This window comes from Heterocephalus glaber, unplaced genomic scaffold (genome assembly GCF_053883595.1).
Source record: "Heterocephalus glaber isolate CG9 unplaced genomic scaffold, H.glaber_assembly_v1.0 deba00001553, whole genome shotgun sequence".
In the NCBI taxonomy this organism is placed as follows: Eukaryota; Metazoa; Chordata; class Mammalia; order Rodentia; family Bathyergidae; genus Heterocephalus; species Heterocephalus glaber.
The window spans coordinates 14,152,482-14,175,078 of NW_028258344.1; the positions used below are offsets into that span (position 1 = coordinate 14,152,482).

The following is a 22,597-nucleotide window of genomic DNA, read 5'->3' on the forward strand; positions in this document are numbered from 1 at the left end:
ACACACACGCACGCACACGCAGACCTAAGTCTGGTGCAGAGTCATTGCTTACAGAAAGTGTCTGACTCAAGAAAAGGGGCAAATGACTAAGAGATTGGTTAAGACATTGGTTTCCAGTCCTTTCAAGTGTATGTGTCTCATTTTCAGGACTGCGGGATAATTCGTGCTTCTCTGAGGAACCACTCAGGATCTCATATTCCATTTGGTTTTTTGAGAGATCTCACACTTTAGCCCAAGTTATCCTTGAACTCAAGACTTCCTGCTTCGGCCTCTAGAGTGATGGATTGCAGAGGTTTGCCTGACTGATTAAATACTGTTTTGTTTTGGTTTTTTTGGTACCAGGGATCAAACTCAGGACCTTGCACTTGCCAGGCAGGTGCAGCGCCACTGAACTACATCCCCAGCCCTAGATACAGTATTTTTAACCAAAATTTGAAGAAACTGAAATGAACCAAGGACCACACTTGCAGGGATGCTCAGTAACTCATAGTTCATGGGACCACGTTGTGCTCAGAGCATAAACCAGACACAAGGCCCAAGCTACAGCTGTCACTCTGAGCAATTTTCAAACCTGACCAAAGGCCTGGGGGTGCGAATCTGCAGTAGGCATACCCTGATATACCCAAGGACCCAGATTCCATCCCCAACACCACCAGAAAAGCGAATAACAATAAAACCTGACCCAGACAGACTACTCCCTTGCAGGCCACAGATTACGTAACTAAGTGCAGTGTTGCATAGCACAGATTTTAAATGTCATAGGAGTTCTGGTGAGAGAGTTAAATAAAAATTAAGATTTTTTGGAAAGTGGGATTTTAACAGGCACCAAAGTGAATGGTATTAAGAACTTTAAGTTTGTAGAGGCCTCCTGAAGCCTGAGGCCTCAGCTGAGTGTGGCGTTGCACACCTGGAATCCTATTACTCGAGAGGCCAAGACAGGACAATCTTGAGCAGTCAGGAGACTGAGGCAGGAGGATTGTTAAATTCAAGGCCAGTCTGAGCTACCTAGCAAGACCCTGTCTTAAAAAGAGTGGGAGCCGAGAAAGTGGGGCTGAGGTGCTGTGCAGCCACGTTTCTCAACCCAGGCGCCAGGCAGGCCACAGGCCACGGCACCCCCAGTGTTGGCTCGGTAATGTTACCTACTGAAGTGTCAGTGAAACACAGCAGCCACTGTCTTCCCTTGCTGGCCTCTGGGGATCGGCTCCTGGACCCCTCCCCATGCAGACCTCAAAATCTGCAGCTTCTCAGGCCCTGACATAAAGAGCACAGCATTTGCCTCTAACCCATGCACCTCCCCCTGTATACTTTCAACCATCCCTGCATTGCTTACCACACTCAGTACAATGTAAATGCCACATAAAGAGTTGTCACACCAAACTTCTGAGGGTAACAAGGAACAAAAGCCTATACACATGTTGAGTATCTACACTTTTAAAAATATTTTAAATCTGTGATTGATTGAATCTGAAATACAGAACCCGTGGATGGGGGTGACTACAAATTAATATGATTACATTTATATCCCTGAAAATCCAACAATTAAAACTAATTAAATATAAGCAAAACTATAAGCCAATGATATTGTAACCAAGAATATGTAGTTTTACTGAAACTAAAGAATAAATGTGGCCAGCTGTGGTGGCGCCTGCCCCTAACCCCAGCATTCCGGGAGGCTGAGGCAGGTGGGTTGATTGCCCAGCCTGGAAAACATAACAAGAGCCTGTCTCAGAATAAAAACCACAAAGGACTGGGGATATAGCTCAGTGACAAAGCCCTGGGTTCAATCCTTAGTACTGCAAGAGAGAGAGAGAGAGAGAGAGAGAAATATTATTTTAACCAGATAGTCAAAAATGAAATTGGGCTGAGGATTTAGCTCAGTAGTTCTGGCAACTGCCTCATAAGCTGCAAGGACCTGAGTTTGATCCCCAGTACCAAAAACAATCATCAATCAATCAATCAATCAAAAATGAAATTGGCAAAAAAATTCCCCTGGCATATTGTACTGTCCCTGCCTGACAAACCAGTATGGAATTGCCACAAATGAAAAAGGAGCAGCCAGTGAGCTGCTGGGTTCCAGGCCATGGAACTGGGAATTGATGATTCGGTCATCCCCTCCCTTCTCTCAGTTCCAGGAACTAAGCAAACCTTCACACAACACAGCAGGAAGCATTCGACTCTTATGTGCGCACATATGCCAATCAGGTATTTAGGCTTTCTCTGGTGTCCTATACCAATGAAATTATTACAGGATTCAACTACACAGTATTATTTTAGAGCTAAGAGATCAAAGTCTCCATTTAGAAATAAAACATAACAAAAACCCCAACTAGTCTCATTCTATAATTTGTTCCCCCAGTGCTGGGGATGAAACTCAAGGTCTTATGCACTCTAGGCAAGTGTTTGGCCACTGAGCTACATCCCCATAACCTAAAATGTCTTGTCACTGCAAATATGCAAGAGAAGTTGTATCTTTATTACTGACTTTAAAAACAAATCAACCCAAGTAATATTTGCCAGTGTTTATTGAGCACTTATTTTGTGCCAGGAGCTCTTCAGTTTTCACGTGGATGTTCTCATGTAATCCTGTTTACCCAATAGTGTGGATACCATTTTTAATCCCCGTTTTTCAGAGGAAGATACTAAGGGATAGAGAAATTAAATAACTTGCTCAGGATCACATAGCTAGTGAATGTTGTAACCTGTAATTCAAGCATTTAATTCCAGAATCTCCCGATCTGAAAAACAGGTTCAGAATAGTCTCAGAAAGGGTTGTCAGTATCATCTGAATCTTTGGCTATGCCAGCCTGACCACAGCCAAATCTTTAGGCATTACATTCAGATTTTTCTTTTGTGCTGGGAATTGAACCCAAGGCTTCACACATGCTAAACGCAGGCCTTACCTCTGAGCTACATTGCCAGCTCAGAGTAAATTTTAACTTCAGGCAGTCCCAGGGTGATATAAGCATTGATATGTCCTCTCAAAACATATAAAAATAAGCATCTGCATGATGCTTATAATAATTTAGGATATTTTCAAGGACTTGGACTAGGATGTGAAAGTTCTAGAACTCACCAGTTCCCAGGATAAGGAGGACAGGGAGGGGGCATTCTAAAGGTCTCCTGAGTGAGAGGTGCCAGACCCCAGAGGGTGGCATAAAACTGGCAGGGGAGGAGCTCAGCTGCTGTCAGAGGGTAAAGACACAGGACAAGGATGGCCTTGGAGGAAACTGGGCTCTGCAGCCCCAGGCCTGGTCTGGGGAGCCCCGATGCAGCATCTCAGTGCTGTAGGAGCCATGCTTCCAGGGACAGGGAAGGACCTGGAACTGCTCACTTTTAACCTGAGTCACCAAAGCCAGTTCCCAGTGGGAGCTGCCAGGTCTGTGGAAGGAAACAAGATACACCTGTTACCTCTGGCAGTTACCCCACCACCACCACCAGCTATAACAACATACAATTGCATTCAGCAGTGGGAAAGTAAGAAAGGCCAAATGAAATGCTTTATTAAACATTTCTATTTACATGGGCAAGAGAAAAAAATTAAACAAAAGGAAAACTTTGAATTATTAAATAGTCCGTCACTTTCCTATTGTATCTGATATTATTTTCTTTCTATGTGTATCTGTGCAGTACTAAGGATTGAACCCAGGGCCTTCACACTGAGCTACATCCCCAGCCCTTTTTATTGTTTTAATTTTAAAACAGGGTCTCACTAAATTGCCCAGGTGGGGCTTGAACTAGTGATACTCCTGCTTCATCCTCCTAGAGTGCTGGGATTATAGGCATGTGCCACTATAGCCAGTTCTCATATATATATATATATATATATATATATATATATATATAAAATGTTAAAATGTGTTATTAATAATAGCAAGATTGCTTTATCAAACACTTGATGCGTTAAAATGGATGTTTCCTCTTAAACTAACTTGTTTTAGTCACTTATATTTTTAACTGTCATAAATTCAGAATATAAACAAATTAGCCACTTGTAAAGGCTTTCTTTGCTATTCATCAAATAATAACTTGCAGCAACTTTAACATTTTATAAATTTATAAAACTTTTTGATTCAGAACATTTTTTAAAAATAGATTCCCACAACCTGAAATTAGATGTCACTCAACCTTTAAACTTGGAACACTTTATAAACTTTAGAAAAGAAACTCTTCTTTATTCGTTCTATGAAATCCAGGCAAAGAATAATACGAAATGATTCTAATGGAAAATCTTTCCCTCGATGAAGAGGAGGTAAAAATGGGAACTTCTGCAAAAGGACTGAATCTCCCACGGTGCTTCAGAGACTAACGAATGAGCATCAGAAAATCAGTTCTGATAAAATTTGATGAATATTATTCCTGATATTCTCCTTTTGAAGCCATGAAAGGGCAACATCTGAAAGATGACAGGAATTGTTGACAAGATGCAGCTGATGGCACTTTTGTTCCTGTCCCTTACAGGTGCTGACGGCCACCCAACCCCTGCTGAGGAAGGGATTTGGCAGATAATATGCAGGTTCTTCAAGGCAGAATAATTGCAGAATCTTGTCAAAGGTATACTTACCAAATTTTTATCTCTTAACTAATTATGCCAAGGCCACCTGAGCACTGTCACTAGAAGGGGGGAACATTTCACAAATGGAGAATAGTAAGAACTAGCGAAAACGGAGGGAGCCGAGGGCTCTACACCTTCCTGTAACATTCTCAGTCTTCTTGGCTGAGAGAGCTTAAAAAGGGCTTTAAGTGTGGCAGAGCCAGGTCATGACATCCTTGCCCCAGAATGCCAGGACTGCCAGGAAATGACAATTGGAGGGGAACAAGTGGCGGCCAGTCCAACTCAGCACCCGTAGTTGCACCTTCCAGGCTCAGAGCACAAGCAGCCGCAGCCACTTGCCTCGCTCACAGCTTGTCTTCATAGCTGCTTGGCGCAGCCAGGTAAACACTGATGCAGGTAAACACTGTATGGTGAGACAGACCCACCTCAGCAATGCAGACTGGGTTGCACAAACATTCTCAGGAGTTGGATTTGTATGAGTTTACCTTCCAATAGCTTCTTCTCAAATGTCAGCGATACCCCAACCAAAACAATGCAGTGGAAGCTGTTGAGTTCTTTTGGTTTCAAATTGCTACTCTTTAACATCATCATCCTTTGCTTGATTTTCCTTCCAAACCTTGTGTTGGCCCAGGTTGGCTTGGAACTACTCCTCTAATCACCAGAATGTTCATGACTCACACAGAAAACAAAAACAAAACAAAATCTTTACATCTGGCCCGAATTTCAGGTTTGTCTTCTGAGGGATTAGGCATTTTGTCTGCATTCTACAAATGCCAAGGGAGGAGGGGCAATGGCTGGAAGTGTCTGGGCTGGGGTGAGTGTCTGACATGGAGGTTTCGGTGTTAGCGGGTTTCCTCTGGCTCTTGGGTGCTTGGCTGCAGGAGGACCTGATTACTGCACTGTGTGGAGCAGAATCAACAGTCAGGGGTTACAGGTCGAAAGGGAGGTCTCCTTACTGCGAGACTCCAGACAGGAGAAGAAGAAAATATTCCAAAACAGAAACTATAAAATGTCTGTATGTACATCTAGGAATAAGTTCAGTGAATGGAAATGTGACTTCATTCAAATTCTTTATCTTCTTGCGTCAGCTTGCCAGACATTTCTTTGTGAATCTCTAGCCCACTGCATCAGCTTCTCTGTGGGAAAGAAAGAGGTTCGACTTTGGTAACTAGAGAAAAGCTGGAGGAACTTAATACTGGAGGCCTCCCTTTCCTTTCCCAGGAGATCTCTGAAGATCCAATTTCTTCAAGCGTCTGCCTTCATGCACGTGTATATGCGTGTGCACATGCATGCATGTGTGGTGAAAAGCTCATTTTTCTGGAGTGCTGTGTTGTTTGTTACGTGGCCAATAATCTTTCATTTTACACTTCTCTCTCATTAATGGGAAATTTCACCTCTCTACACATTGCGTCTTTTTCGGTTTTCAGCATATTCTTATTAGGAGGAAATAGAAATGAGTGTTTTCTCTAGTGCTGGATCAGAGTCACTTGTCAAGTTTAACACACAGGACACTTTTATTTCTTAAAAATCTGTAGGCTCCTTGTAAGTGCTGGCTCCGGTCTGTTTTTTCCATCTTTGAGCTGGAAAATTCAAGTTTAATGTCTAACTGGCTGCCAGCTTCAGAGACCTCTTTTCCTTCCCACCCAAGTCCGTAGTTTGAGTGGGATTAGATAAGCAGCTGAGTCACTTTGCACAGTCACATCTGTATTCACAGGTCCAGTCTTCATATCCAGTAAATTTTTGTAGAAAGAGACAAGTCCTCTTAGTGTGTGTGGACAGTCAGGCTTTATTTATAAAATAAGGATCACTTTACTGAGCCACGTGGTCAGAATGTTGCATTGTACTTTTTTCATGAGCTCTGCTCGTGTTGTTTGGGTATAGTGTTCTTTCATTTTAAAATTTTTCTAGCTTTAAGAACTGATGATGCATGCCCATAATCCCATCACTCAGAAGGATGAGGTAGAGGAGTGCTGTGAATTCAAGGCCAGCCTGAGCTACATAGTGAGTTCAAGGCCAGTCTGAACTATGTAGTGAGACACTGTCTCAATAAAGAAAAAAAACTACTTACCAGTAGCTCTTTGAACTTGGCATCACCTCCAAAATACATAAACCAAGAATCAGAATGAGGAGATATTGTAAGCAAGCATCTAGCATCTTCTGTCTGTTGGATTGCAAGAAGAATATCTCTTGTTCCAGGGAAAGACAGGTTGTATTCATACATAGTAAAGCACCAAAAGGACAATACAGTCTCACCGTTTGGGGGGGGATTTTCAGGACTCTCCTCAAAAAATATTCACACCTGTAGAACAGATTGGTATTTTTGTAGAGCCTGGTTTTCAGCTTCAGGTACACCTGCCAAAATATGAATGGCTGTTACTCTACCTTCTGGGCTCTAATATCGCAGTGTCTGACAAGGTTTGGTGCACACAGACAGGATAACTTAGAACAGCAGCTATGTTGTTTGAAAAGAAATTAAGACATTGACTAGCCTTGTTGATACCTATTTGGATTTGAAAATTTTGTCATTATAAGCATTCCTTAGCAGTGCCTACCAGACACTTTATTTTTTAAATATTTTCTTTAAGTAATATTCAATACATTAAATTAAATGTGACTTTAAAATTATTCCTCAAATATAATAGTAAATTATATCTTTTCAAGGAATCTATATGGAATGTAGACCCTAAAAACCACTAAGATTACTCATCTTGGTACCTAAGAAGCATTTAAAGAAAAGCTTTCTTTTGTGTTCAACCTTACTTACGTTTGAACATTTCTCATTCAAGATGGCATCAGGACATTTATGCCATTGGAAAGCAAATATTCATTGTCAAACAATGAAATATCTGCCAAACACAAAAAGTTTATAGAGTTAAATGCACACACACACACACACACACACACACACACACAGAGTGCATGGTGGTGCATGCCTGTAATCCTCGTACTCTGGAGGTTGAGGCAAGAGGACCATCGCATTTCAAGGCCAGCCGGGGCTGTCAAGAACCTGTCTCAAAAATCAAACCAATTTTAACACCCCACCCCCCCAAATACACAGAACTGAAGCCAATCAGTATTTCTGTGTGTCTATGTCCTAGGTAGAATAATAGAGAATTACTTTAGACTAATTTTGACCTACAATGGCAGTAACTATATTTTTTAAATTTTAAAATATTTTTGCAGTATTGAGGATCAAGCCCATGCCCTCGTGCATATTAAATAAGCATTCTACAGCTACACTCCCAACTCCCAAAGGAGCAATTTTACATTTAACATAATTGGAAGTATGGAGACTATGGAGTTTTATTCTTTTTTCTCCTTCTCACAGCAGAATAGTGTATGATTTCCGCATTGTCTTCATAGTTCTTTTAAATTTGCGCATCATGTTCTGTTATATGGCTGTGGAGTGTGTAAGTTGCGTTTGCTTTATCTCTGCAAGAGATAACACTCCAAAACTTCCATCATTACCCTCCTTCAGATAATCATTCTGTTTGGCTGGATTCCAGTGCCATTTTTTGTTCTTTGTTTGTTTGATTTGATAATTTGTATTTTTGAGATAAGTCTCATTTTGTAGCTCAGGCCAGCCTTAAACCCAAAATCCTCCTTCCTCAGCCTCCCAAGTACTGGAATCACAGTTGTATATGTTAACACCTGTCTCCAGTGCCATTTTTAAAACTAGTATCTTCTTTACACCCTCCTTTTGTCCTTTGAGACTAAAAGGCTTTGGCATGTGTCTTTGACACAAATCTAAGCAATAAACTAAGGCCGGTATGGAAAAGCACACACATTCATGCATGTGTATGTACATAGTTAAGTGGATCTGTTTGGATAGTGTGTCCTCAAAGCCAGTGAGTATGTGGGGGTATTTTTGTTTATTGTTTCTGCAGTGCTGGGGATTGAACCTAGGGCTTTATGTATGTTAAGCAAGAGCTGTGCCCCTACACCCCCAGCTTGGTGAGTTTGTGTTTAAAGAAAATATCAAAGAGCAATGGGATGAGAAGTGTTGTGCACATCAGACTGTGCCGTCTTCAGCTGAGTCCTCTCATTTCTCGTCTGATCAAGATCTGTCCTGATAGAGGGGCCTCTCTGTATGCTTTGGCTACCAGCAGAATGCTGTGTTGTTTGATATGGCAGGGAAACAACCTGCATGAATGTCGACTGACAGGATGAAAACAAACCCTTTGCTCTTGCTAGGATGATACATTTGAGCAGGAAGTTAAGAGGAAAATAGCTATGGGCGGGGCGGATAGTTATGATGAGGATGAGGGCTGGAGGATATTCACAAGTGCCTGTCAAGAAAAAAGAATGGGATGATGTCATCCTTTACTGGGACAATCACTAAAATGAAATGAGGTCACACAACAATAGTCTTGCTCTGTGCTCTGTATCACAAGTTGTTCTGAGAGATTACTTTGCTGTGATGTTTCTCAGGCCAGAAATCCCGGACTTGCATGAAGCCATGCTCCCCCCTACACAAGCCCCCACCCTCCAACCTGCAGAATCATCCTAGCCTGTGTGGAAATGGCCCACACTCAGTTACCAGCTTTTGTTTAAGGTCACCATTTAGGACAGAAAAGGTGTCCAGATTCTTGCAACGTATTTACTTTAAAGAAACAATGCAATTACACAATTTGGAGCCAGGCCAGATGATTTAAATTGGGACTTTTTTTGGTAGGATACTTTTGAATGGCATACTACAGTTCAGACAGAATGTATTCCTGAGTAGAAAGTTTCAGGAAGTCACTTCCTGAAAAGAAATGTGGCCTTGTGTTATGTTAGCATTAATAGGGTTGATTAATTCTGCTTACAGAAGAGGCATTTGATCTGTGTTGATTTTGAGTTTCTAGTTCCTGTGGCAAATACTTTCAATTTTAAGTTCCTTCTCTCAGCGGTATCCTAATTTGACCTCATTTATCTGCTTAGATTTCACCAAAGTGTATCACAATTATAAATGAAAGTTAGACTTTCGAAGAAGCCATCGCTGAAATAATTAGGTGGAAAGGTCAAATCCTGTTATTAAGATTCTGTTGTTATTGCATTAATAGAGTTTAAAAGAAATAAGGCATTGGATGAGGTAGTTTTTAAAATCTACCTAAGTATAATAATAGAATTGTGCAGGCTTTTTTTTACATTGGCATCTGTAGCCTGGAGAATTTTTAGAAAATATTCCTTTTTGTTAAATCACTAGTCTTTGGGTGTATGTATGTATTCAGGGTCAGGAACTTTCCTGTAAATGACATGAAAATATGAAAAGGACAAATTATAATACATTGGCAATTCATACTAGTATTATGAATTTGCTGTCAAATTATTAGGAAAGTTGGTATCATAATGTAGGGGATATGGATGTTGTGATATATGTGGGATAAATACACTTTAAAACTGTTTTAAATGTGGCTACCAGAATATAAAGAGAACCGTTTTGAAGGAGGGAGTCCCCTTTTGGCAGATTCTAATGTAAACTGATGACTTTTGGTACTTTTGTGTGTGTGTGGTATTGAGAATTGAGCCCCTAGCCCTTTAAGAAACTTTTTATTGGGAAAGGGATTTAGCTCAGTGGTTCCCCACTTGCCTTGAAAGTGCAAGGTCCCGAGTTCAATCCCCAGTACCCCCAAAAAACAAACTTTTGATTGTGAACCAGGGGCTCAGACTTGCCATCCTCCTCCTCCTCAGCTTTCCAGAGTGCTGAGATTACAGGCATGTACCACTATGTGGCGGCATGTTGTATATGTGTGTATGCTTGTTTTTGGGGGTGAGTGGGGAGTTTGGCTTTTTGAGACAGAGTCTCACTATGTAGTTCAGGCAGGCCTCAAACTCTTGGCAATCCTCCTGCTTCAGCCCCCCAAGTACTGGGACCAGAAGTGTGGGCTTCCATGCCTAGATTTACCGTTGTTTTTAAATGATAGGTAATTTTGGCTCTAGGGTCTTCGAGAGAGGATAATTATTTTAAAAGTAACTAAAATATTTCCAAAGTATCAGCACTATCAGAAGTTCCCAAATTTTCAAGATCAAATTTAAGTTTCTTTTCTACTTACTTTTGGTAGCCTTTAAAGACATCTAAGTCCATTACCTATTGACAGTGTGCAACAGCATCTAAACCACAAGTGTTATTCTAAGCAAAGCTATTATTTAAAAAGCAGTAAGTTTTGGGTTTGTTTTTTTTTTTTTTTGGTACCGGGGATCAAACTCAGGACCTTGCGCTTGGGAGGCAGGCAGCGGAACCACTGAGCTAAATCCCAGGCCCAAAGCAAGTAATTTAGTCATGGCTGCTTATGATGGGATTCACCACAAAATTAATTTAAAAATTATTTCCTCTTACATTTTTACACAAAAGTGATTTAATATCTTTTCTATATTAAAAAAGCATTTATTTATCACATAAAATATGAATTTTCCAGATTAAGTCCATTTACAGCCTACAAATTCATGGGAGTCAGGCCCCGGCAGAAGCACCGGCGTGAAGGCGTCCACAGCGTGTGGGGCCGCGAGACTTGGCCCATTCGGGTTCCCACGAGGGTTGAGTGCTGGGCTGCCAGGGTTACGGATATTTTGAGTCTCTCTCCTGATCACAAGTATGCGCCTTAGACTGAGACACAAGATTCTGTTCTCCAAAATAACACTGCCGAGAATCAAGACTTGGATTCTGGTTTTAGACACTTTATTTACTCTGTAACTTTGTACCAAATTAGAATGCGCTGGGCCTATTTCCTTTACTGTGCTGTTGTTATAAATCTAAGGTAGAGAATGCGAAAGCACTTTAGGGGGAAGCAACATAGGAAGCCACTCAAACTTAACCCATTCTTATTGTAATATTAAAAGGCTCAAGTATTGTGTGGTAATCATTAGTTCCCAGAATACTGCGTTGTTCCCACCACCTTATTTCTCCTTCATTATTCTTTTAGTTTTATGTCTCTCACTGCCAGTAAACTAATCCCAATGTGTATTTTTTAATGGTTGGAAAAAATTCAAAAATGTTTTGCAAAGAAGGGACACTATAGAATTGATAGGATTACAACTATGTGTCCAATGCCTTAATAAAATTAAAACACTAAAAATAAAATAGAAGGAATGATCATCTCTACTAGCTTAAGCACTTATATTAGAAATGAAATACTTAGGGTGTATTGTATACTTCTGGTTGCTGGAATTCAGCTAAATGTTGATTCTAGGTCATCTTCGCAGTTAGAAAAAAAGAGGTCTAAGACTAACTCCCAGAGGACGTGTTCCTGCTTTCCAGGGTTGGTTGGCTGTTGTCATTCACTAAACTGGTTGAGAAATTGCCATCACCTGGATCCCTAGCAGAGGCGAGAGCCTAAAATGCCAAAGTTCTCACTGTCAGTGCCTGTCACAAGAACGCCTCTCTCTCGGAGAAATATTCCATTTTCTTGTTGCTTTTTTTCCCACCCCAAGCATTGATTTATAGAGGAACTTCTTTCAAGTATGTCACATACAGTATTATCAGCTTAGTATTTATAAGTGATGAAATGTCCCTTCTGGGTGAAAAGAGAGGAATGTAGTTTACATTTCTCACTTATAAGTTCATCTATTTTAAAGAACTTTCTCTCTGGTTGCGGAAATACGAAGACAGAGTTTGTATGGCTTGTGTGTACATGTGTGAACAACTGTTCTAGTGACAACTAACCCTTAGAGGTGACAGGCAATAATTCTAACTATCAAAACATGGTGTTTCTGTGCTCCTTGATTCATGTAGGCAGCAGGACCTTGCCTCTCCCTGATTATAACTGGACTGAGCGCTAATAGGCTTCTGTGAATGTCTGAAAATAAACACGAAAAAGTTTGTTACAGTGATGTAAAGAAAAAGTCTTTCCTACCTTAGGGAGATTTTGGGAAGAGTGCAAGAGTCATCACCTGCAAAGGTGATCTTAGGTTCCTAAATTGAAAATCGGGGCGGGGGGTGCCCTAATTTATAGTGACCCATAAAAAAGGTGTGGCATAGGGGTTAGAAGCAGGATTTAGGAGCCAGATTGCATAGGTTTGAGTACCTGCTGTGCCATTTTTCTAAACGTGACTTCGTTTCTATGTGTCTCAGTGGTCTCATCTGGAAAATGTAGACCAGTAATAATATTATCCTCACTGTTCTGAGGTGAAGATGATTTCAAATGCAATAAAGGCTCAGACAATGCCTAATACTTAGTAAAATGCCTTATGCTTGGTAACTATTATTATCATATGTGAAAATGTAAAGGATCAGTAATGCACAAAGTAGATAATGTCAGTCTGCCTCATAATTCCAAAATTTAAACAGAGTCAATATACCAATAACTCTGGAGGAGCCAGTCAGGCACAGCCCTGCCTTGCGCAACCTGGTGCCACGGGAGGAAAACGTGCATGTGCGCCCAAATAACAGCACGACAGTCCCTCCCCTTTACACACTTAAAACACACCTTTGCACACACATAACAACTGTTGAGGGAGTCAAATGGCTCAATGAATGCAAAGGTATTTGGGAAGTATATTAGCAGCTTTTCAAAAACCAGTTTTTAATTTTTTACTCTCTGGGCCGGGGATTTAGCTCATGTAAAGCTTGTTTTTGCGAAGTCAGGTCAGCTCTCAGTGATTGGCCCTTGAGGCCTGCTCCTGAGGCTTGGCCTTTGCCCATCTCCACCTGGATGTGCTCATGAGTTGTCTTGCCTGTGTTCTACGAGCTCCATCTACGAGACTGGTCAGAACTTGAGTGTCTCCCCACCATGTGCAATTATGTTGTTCAACCGATGTCCCTCCAGTAATTGTCCTTTTACCGAAGTTGTGGAGACTCATTCTACACATCTGTAGCTTAGGATTCAGCCCAGGCCGTGAGGGGAGCCCTGCAGATTCCTGGACTTGTGCCTCTCTCCTTGCGTGCTCTGGCTGACACCTTCTGCAGTACACCTGAAAGGCACTCTGTCCTCATTCATCTTCACTTAGGTTCCCCTCTCTGTGCCGGGCCAGAAAGGACCTCCAGTGGGATGTCTGGCATTTGTGTCCTTCCCTTGGGGGTCATAGCCTGCCATGTCCCAGGCAGTGGCTTCACATAGCCCTTTGTCCAGTTTTCTGAGGACCGGGCTGACACCAATTGCTCCATCATGACCGTGGTCATGACTGCCACATTTGATTTCGAACTTTGTTTCTTTCTTTTTTCTCTCCACTAGGTAGTGAGACCCTTCAAGGCAGTGGCAGGGCCCCATTCACCTCTGTCTTCTCAGTGCCTAACCTGAAGTCCAGTACTCGTAGATGAAAGGCATCTGTAGTTCAGGCAGTGCACAAGAGTTAGGGTGTCTGCTTTTAGTTGAGATGTTGAAATAAATATATAAGTGCTTCTGTAACGTGTGCCTTTTTAAACAATAGAGAAATGTATTAACTGAATACCTATAACCTAGAGATCAATGCAAGGGTGGAACCAATTCTATGCAAAGCTTGCTTACATTCTTTACAGCTACAAGATCAAATCAAAAGCAAAGATTACATGATTGCAGGTACTACTGGACAGTAATGCCAAGTTCGAAGTAGTAGGGGCTGTTTTTAGGGTTCAGCCTGTAAGGTTGGCAAATGTAGTATCCAGCCTGAGGGATTTCTGCCTCTAAGCATATAGCAGGATTATAAACTTCCAGACTGTGGTGTCATTTACTGTAGTCCTCCGAAGGACTATGGTGGCTTTTAATTTAAATTGAATTGGCCTTTTGAAAGTCTATCTAGCTATTTTCTTATGATCAAAAAGTCAGTTTACAAAAGAAGAATTATAGCCAGACTGCTATAAATAGCAGCGATCAAGAAGGAAAGAAGTCCTGCATTTTTATGTTAAAGGTTTTTCTCTTTAAAAAAATCTTTTTTGTTGTTGTTTGTTTTTTCAGTACTGAGAATTAAACTCAGGGCCTTTGTGCTGAGCTATATCCTCAGCCCTTTACTGCTTTTTATTTTGAGATAGGTTCTTGGTACATTGCCCAGGCTGGGCTCAAACTTGTGGTCTTCCTGCCTTGGCCTCCCAGATTTGTGGAATTACAGGTGTGTATCCCCATACCTGCCTTCTAAAACCTTAACATCACACCTGACTAGGAGGTTTCATATAAGAAAGGTCAGTTTCTGGAAGAATGTAGTATTTGTGGAAGTGTGTTACAAAAATGAAAAATGGGCACATCTCTTATATTTAGGGTATCCTTATTTTATTACTTAGAGACTCCCTCAAATTCAGAAGTATTCCAGACACACGCACACACACACACACACCACAACACATTACCTATTCCATTGGGTAATTGAGAGTTCAAACAATATTGTTATTATCAGTAACACAGTTTTTTAATAGTCATTTAATCCATAGGATTCTTAAAATTCTTTTTTGCTCCTTTTTAGCTATATTTCTGTTTTCTTTCAATGAAAAGCAGCAATCTTTTAGGTCAAGAAAGTCTGCTGTGAATGAGATGTCAGCTCTGTTGGTTCATTCTTCTAGTTAACCTTCGGCAAGTCACCTTTTCATCTTTGTTCTCCGATTACACAACCTACCAGGTGGAAATAATAATTTGATCTCCACATGCGTATTAAGCGCCCCAGAGATTCTAATATAGGATAACAAAAACCGGTGCAGTATTGTGGGAAATTTTTCAAAGTAATCATTGTACTTGATTCAACTCTGAGAGAAATGACGTTTAAAGGGCAGTGATTTAAGTTTGTGGTTCCAAAACTGTTTGAAAAGTAAGGGTTTTATTTCACTTTGTTTTTTTTCCAGCATTTCCCCCTTGGTTACATTCCCCACTTAAGAATTTAAAGCAAACTTTTGCCAAAGCCTCAAGTTCCACCTGGTTTGGGGTTGAAACCACATGAAGCCACTGAATTTTGCATAGTTTCCATTTGAAGTGACCTATCAGCTTGGGTTTGCTTTGCAGGGGGAGCCAGGCTCACAAAGAACTTGGCCTGGCTTTTGGTTGAAACTGCATGGAGTTCTGATTTTATATTAGACCCTAAAATGAGGCCACTTACCTCCTTCCATCTTTAAAAAAGCTCTTATTGTAGCGTCCCCAGAGTGTGTATAATCATTAGTAGATGCAGAGGCGCGGTAACACCTTGTTCCAGGACAATGTGGGGGAGAATTTGTCAGCTACTTGGAATTTGTTCTAATTGGGAAACCAGACAGTCTTAGTAACGGAGGCTCTGGTGTCAGCAAAGCACTTGGGAGAAAAAGTTCCTTTGAAGTCTCAACAAAAGGGTTTTCAAGTAAATAGCTCAGAGAGACCTATTTAACTTATTTTTCTTCTTTGCTTCTTCCTTCCCTATGCAGTCATCAATTCAACAGATACTTACTGAGGATTACGATACGCCATGCATGTTAGCTTTTTGTTACTGTGACAGAATGCCTGAGAGAGCAGTGTAATGAAGGAAAAGGTTGGAGCTGGGTCTGCTGGCACAGGCCCTTAATCCCAGCACTCAGGAGGTTAAGGCAAGCAGCCTAGGCTTCCCAGTGTGTCTGAGGTCAGTTTGGACTACACTGAGACCCTGCCTAAAAATAAAAGGAAAAGTCTTCTTTTGGCTCACAGTTTTAGAGGTTTCAGTAATCAGCCCTGTTACTTTGGACGGCAGAGTACATCATGGGAGGAGCAGAGGGCAGTCAGGAAGTGAAAGAAAGAGGAAAGGACCAGGGTTTCCATAGCCCTCTAAGCCCCCAGTGACCTTCTTCCATTAGCCCTCACCTCCTGAAGATCCCCCCTCCTCACCTTCCGAGAGCGTCACGGGTTTAGACCAAGCTTTTAGCACATGGACCTTTGGAGGACATTTAGGATTCAAGCTGGAGTAGCCAGCCAAGCTACAAATGTGGAATATATCGGTGAGCAAAATATTCAGAGCTCCAGAACTTTGTGGGTCTCGCATCTCAGTAGCAAAAGAGACAGTAAAACTAATCATAATATATGGATCAGATACATAGAAATAAACTATTGGAATATAATAAGTGCTATGAAATAAAAATGGAGGAAAATTAGAGATGAGGGTAGAATGCAGTGTTAGAGAGGATTTTCCAGGAAGTATTCTGAGATGGTAAGATTTGGACAAAGACTTAAAAGAGAAAGTAGCAACCAAGTCTCATACAGAAGAACATCTCAGACCGAAGAGCTAGAGGAACAGCCTCGCAGCAGAGGAAACACAGGGGACCATTGGGGCACAAATGGAGTCAGCCAGCTTGTAGGCCATGGCTTGTAGGCCACAGGAAGTATTCTGTTATTTCTCTGGATGAGAATGAAGTCATTACAGGATTTTATACAAAGGAATAGAACATTCAAATTTCTACTTCAAAATGTTCTCTCTGTCATGCTGGGAGTAGAAGGTAGATGGACAAAGTTAAAAAGAAAAGAGTTCTTATGAGGCTACTAAGAACACAAAAGTGTCCCAGGTTTGGTGATAGAAATGTAAGCAGCAGAAGTAGACAGATGCTAGCTAGTTTTGAGCCAATAGTATTGCCTCATCAACTGGATGGAGTATGTGAAAAACAGAGAAAGGAGGAAGGGAGAGAGTAAGAGGGAGGGAAGGAGGATGGCAGAAAGGTTTGGGAAGGAAAAAGAGAAATGAGGAGTCCATAACTTTGGAAATTTAGTTTGAAATGCCTCTTAGACCTCCAAATGGAAACGTCATTAATTAGAGAGTTAGATTTATGAGTCCGGATCTGGAAATAGAGGTTGCATTTGGAAGTCATTGCACAATATCCACAAGGATGTGAGTATAGACAGAAAAGAACTAACCCTTGGAATACTCCAGTATTCAGAGATGAAAGAAAAGAAGAGAAATAAGCAGAAGATATCTGAAAGAGCTCCAATGAGGTAGGAGGAAGACAAGAGGGCAGAGGAATTCCTGATTCTGTGGAAGCTGAAGGAAGCCGGTGTTTCAAGGTCAGAGTAATTAACTGTCTGGCAGATCTGATATGATGATGGTTGAGAAGTGACTGTTGGATTTATCTACTTGAAAGTCATTGGGGACATGTTCAGAGACCACAGTTGGTGAAGTGGAGGAAAAGAAAGTCTGATGACAGTAAGTATAAGATAAAATGGGAGAAGGGAAACTAAGATATAATATGGCAACTCTTTCAAGGATTTTGCTGCCAGTAGAGCAAAGAAATGGGGTGGCAGAGTCAAGAATGTTTTCAAATGATAAGAGAAGAACCAACATGTTTATATGGTAGTCAAAGTAATATCATTTTGAGAAAAAACAGTCCTGGGCAAAAGAGGTGATCATTGCCGGAATGATGGATTTGAACAGGTAGGAGAGGTGGAATCTTGTAGATAGGTAGAAAAGTCAGCTTCAGAGAGAGAACAGGACAATTCATTTCTTTGAGTAGATGAGAAGAATAGAGTAGGGTAGAAGCCAGGAGGCGAGCAGACCAGGGCTCTGGGGCTGTGAAAGTTTCCCTCCAATTCTTCTATTTCCTCAGTGAAGCAAGGTTATGATTAGGGGTCAGGGAAGAGTGTGGGGAGGGAGAAGTTGTGGTGTAATGGGCACCTGAGAGAACAGAAGAGTACCTGGTCTGGGGAATTGAAGTTTGTAGCATCAAGGGCCTCCTTCAGGTTCTTGGCACTGAATATGATCTGAAACTGTTGAGGGCAAATTTTTGGTTTTCACCAGAATTGCACAGGTGTGAATACAGACCAGGCAGGGAGCTGGACTTAACTCTGGTTTTGGGGAACCAAATAAAAGTAGCAAAGTGACAAAGAAGAAAGGGAGCTGAGCGTGTTTGCAAAGGTCCCATATTAGACCTGACTAAGTTTTGTCTGATAAAAAGGGGACTGAAGACATCAGGAGCGGGAGGGCTAGTGACACTGGTTAGATCTAAAGACTGATGCGGTCGGGCATGTCCAAGAATGGCTGCTGAGGGTGATGCTTGGAGAACAGGATGCACAAATTTGAGAAGATGAAAAGGGGAGAGTTCTCAGGACTGAGGAGGGCAAGGACTGACCCAGGAAGTAGCTGGGGGGAGAAGAGAGGGGCTCGGAACAGATCTCACATTCACTTCCAACACTCTAAGAGTTCAGACCTGCAAAATCCTGGTGAGAGAGACAGGGGCAGGAGTTCAGTGACTCAGAAATGAGGGGTGGTGTCTGGGGGTTTGTTGGTAACTAGGGAAATAGTTAGCTAGTAATCTGATAACAAGAATTAACTTTTTTATAAGATGAGAAATAAAGAAGCTAACAGACTTGAGGAAAGAAGAGGGAGAGAACGACAGAGGGAGAAGAGAAGGGAGGAAGGCTGGCAGGTTTTAAGATTTAGGCATGACACTTTCAGTGGATACATCCCAATTTGAATTCAGTTTTCCAGAGTTACGGTCAGATAGCGTAGTTACACACAAACCTAGGCAAATCATTGCATCGAGTATAACATAACAGTTTGCCAAAATGAGATTCCTTCCCCTTTCTTAACAAGAAAGTATCAAGATGCCCAATAACTTACTCTTCTTGTTTTATAGTGAAATAACACAAGAAAATCCTTAGAAAGATCCCAAACAACAGTACAGAAGGAGGAATCCAATTTAAACATAGATGGTCCAGGCTTATTTTATGGCAACAATAAACCAAATAGCGTCCCTCAGAAAAAGCTGAATTCCCTGAAGGCAGGTGGATAGATAGTGCTTCAGATGTATAATAGTGGCTTTATTACCCTTTAATGGCTTGGCAGCTTCTCCTTGCTCTGACAAAAGATCATTGGAAGTTAACTTATTTCAATGATATCTATGCAGACTTTATACCCACAAAAGTAATTCATGGTATTTATCCTGGTGACAGCTCAGAAGAGATGATCGAATTTTTATTTTTTGCATAGTTGTGCCATATTCCATTCTTGATGCCAGAGAAATATTTTTTTAATTTGCCTGGAAATCAGGAACAGCACTGTGGGCAGGTTCTGAACCAACGTGAGCCCATAGATACTCACAAAGTGCTCAGTTGACGAAGTTCTGTAATTTCAATTTCATAGTGGCAGTGAATCCTATTTTCTTTTGGAGCAAAAGAGAGAAAGATGGTCAGGTAGAATGTCCCTGGAGTAATTTTCCTCTTTGTGTTTATAAATTATGCCTTTGCCTGTGGTGAGCAGAGGCCAGAAAGGGGGTGACTTATTTGAAAAATTAGTAAACCTAAGGAAACTTCTTCCTTTCACTTTTCTAGGAAAAATGTCGGGGAGAAAGAAATACTCAAATAAGAAAATAACATTAAGTAGAGAATTGTAGTGAATCAGCATCTTGCTTTTGTACTTTACTATAAATATTATAAAAATCACAGTAAGCTCCCAAGGTAGCTGGCATTATGCAAAACAGATCCTGTGGCCTTCACTTCACACTACAGCTCTCACTCATGCATTCAGCAGACACTCATGTGTGTTTTATGCATGCGGGACAGTGCTCCGGACCCTGGCAAAGGAATAAGACGGGGGCTCTGTTCTCAGGGAGCTTACATTCTGAGGTGGCCACAATACTGCCACAGTGCGAGCCGGAGCTGTCACTGCAGGGGACCGTGTGGAACTCTTGGTGTGACTGGGAATGACAGCACCTTTAGGGGAGGATGAGGCTGGATGAAGAGTTTTTAGCACTTGGTACAAATTTCTTGAAGCTCTCTAGTGCAGAATAACCTTAAATTTGTTGTTAGAATACAATACACTTCAGAAAACTGATTAGAAATTAATACAAAAATTTGCACGATGTTCCCCAGAACTAAAAAGCTTGGAAGTACAAATTGCTATACAGCCAAATGCCTAGCTTCTGCCAGCCTAGGGATGGTTAGGACAGTGGAAGTATATCAACAATCACATTCCCGTCAACTGGTGCTTTGAGTGCAACAAAATCCTTTTCCTCCCATGACTGTGTTCGGGAGTGCAAATAACACTCAGGGAGAAAGCCCCTCTTCAGTCCCCTCTAAAGGCAGAGCACGTTCTCCTAAGTCAGTGGCTGAGTTTTGATACAAAGGAGAACTGAAATGTACGAACTTTGAGCCAAGCATCGTGGCACACACCTCTAGGCTGAGGCAAAAGAATGGAGCGTTTCAGGCCAGTTTGGGCAATATAACGAGACCCCCACCTCAAAAAAAAAGGACTTTTGCTTCCAAAGATCAACCTGTCTTTTCTTAAATTTTGTTTTATCAAAGTCAATCTGTTGAAATTATCACTGTTAAAATTTATTAGTTAACTTTAAAAATGCTTCCATTTCAAAAAATTTTTGTCTCTGGCAGCCCATACGGAGGCTACTTAAATTTCATTTGAGTGACAAGATTAGCTTCAAGAGAAAGATAGCAAAAATACATAAATTAATAACAGCCTCCTATAAGTGTCTGAAAGAGAAAACTAATCCGAAAGTACTTAAACCTCCTAGAAATGCAAATAATAAAACATCAGTGTGAACGATGCCTGTTTGGCATCAATGAGTAGCTTCATGTCCCTTACAGGTTTGCAGAATCGTTGATGGCTCTGCCGAGGGTGACATCAAAAATAGGTCATATGTGAGCAGATTCTGGACACACACTACAAATGTGAAAGTAGCGTGTATTTCAAGCTTCATGTTAATAGTTTGCCGTCATATTATCAGTCTGTAAATTGTCTATAAACAGAAAAGTTGCAAAGAGAAATAAGAAAATGAAACTCAAGCTAGGAAATTGTGCCACGGAAAGCCTTATAGTAGAAACCAAAATAATAGAAATCCTTACAATAGCTGTGTCATTGGGGGCAAATGAAAAAACAAGGCAAAGGACCAGTGGCTCCAAGAGAAAAGAACTGGAGGTCAGAAAGCACAAAGACTCAGCAGAGAGGGCGAAAACTTCATTCCAGATGCTCAAAGACACAGGCTGGGGGTAGGGGGATTCCTAGGCAGCTTAGGGACTGAGCAGGCATAAGGCTTCGGTTTACTTAAAATACCAGTTACGCAAAACCTAGCATTGCAGGTGTCCCTGCAGGATGTCTTTCTCCACACGTTTCTAAGTAAATAAAGGATAGACAGAAGGGTAGATAGGTAGATTAAATGAAGAATAAACAACCATTATCCACACAGATTTAAAGGCTTAAAAATGAATGAGATTTTTATTGTGTGGTTTCTACCCTCTTGGTATGGGTGGGGGTGTGTGTGTGTGTGTGTGTGTGTGTGTGTGTGTGTGTAGAATTGCAAGGAAAAAAATGAATGAAGAAAAATGCTACTTGAATGACCTAATTCTGTGTGTGCTACTGGGTGAAGACAGGGCAACAAGGATGAAAGAAATGAGCATGGGAATTGGTAAGAGTTTGATTAAAAACTGCCTTCACCCCTTCCCCAGTACAATACTTCTAACTAAAGGAAGGCTAGCTTTGAGAGGATGAAGTTTTTTGTTTAACATTAAATAATGAAAGTGTGATATATCCAGGCAATTTTTTCCTTTCCCAGGAACTCTTTTATGCCCACCATCTCTAGCTTCCTCTAATCCTTTTTAGCCTTCTTGTCCTTTACCCTTTCATGACCTTTGGCACATTGCCTCCTGACCTTAAAAATGAGGACTTCAGAGTTTGAGGGAGATTTTGATGAAACCATCTGCTGTTCTGCTCTACCATTTCCCTCACCACTGAATCCAAATAGATCACCAGGGGTTATAAATATGTTAATATTCAGAACCACACCAGTTTACCCCCTTGGCAATTCAGTGACATGGGACAGTCACGGGGATGGTGTGAGTTTGTAACACTCCCGCTACTACCCAAACAGGAATGGGAATGGAAGATCTTGGAGACAGTGGATTCTGATTTCTTCTATCATAAGGAAAAATTATAAAGGTCAGGGCAAATTTTCTTAGCATTGTGTTTTGAAGTTGGGAAAATTCTCATTTTTTTCCATCAGACTTGGTTTTCTTTAGTTCTATACTGCTAATTCTGACCAGAAAATTGAAATATTTGGTTATCTAAGATTTTGCTTTTAAAAATCCAACTTTGAGATTTATAACTCTCTGATGAAAGGGCCATGTCCATGTATCTTGACACATGGTAGCGTTCGGTATGGGGATGCCATAAAACCATTTTGATAAAACACCTAGTAAAGCCAGGGAAGAAAACAGATGGGACAAGTAGAGGTTTCTC

At 41.1% G+C, this 22,597-nt stretch overlaps 1 protein-coding gene across 1 annotated transcript in view; it reads left to right on the plus strand.

Annotated features, from left to right (window-relative positions):
• Sulf1 (sulfatase 1) overlaps positions 1-22,597 on the plus strand; it is a 156,577-nt gene that overhangs the window by 6,144 nt on the left and 127,836 nt on the right. Inside the window, 1 exon segment of the mRNA XM_087190436.1 lies at positions 4,459-4,551. The gene's annotated coding sequence lies outside the window, so the exon portion shown is untranslated.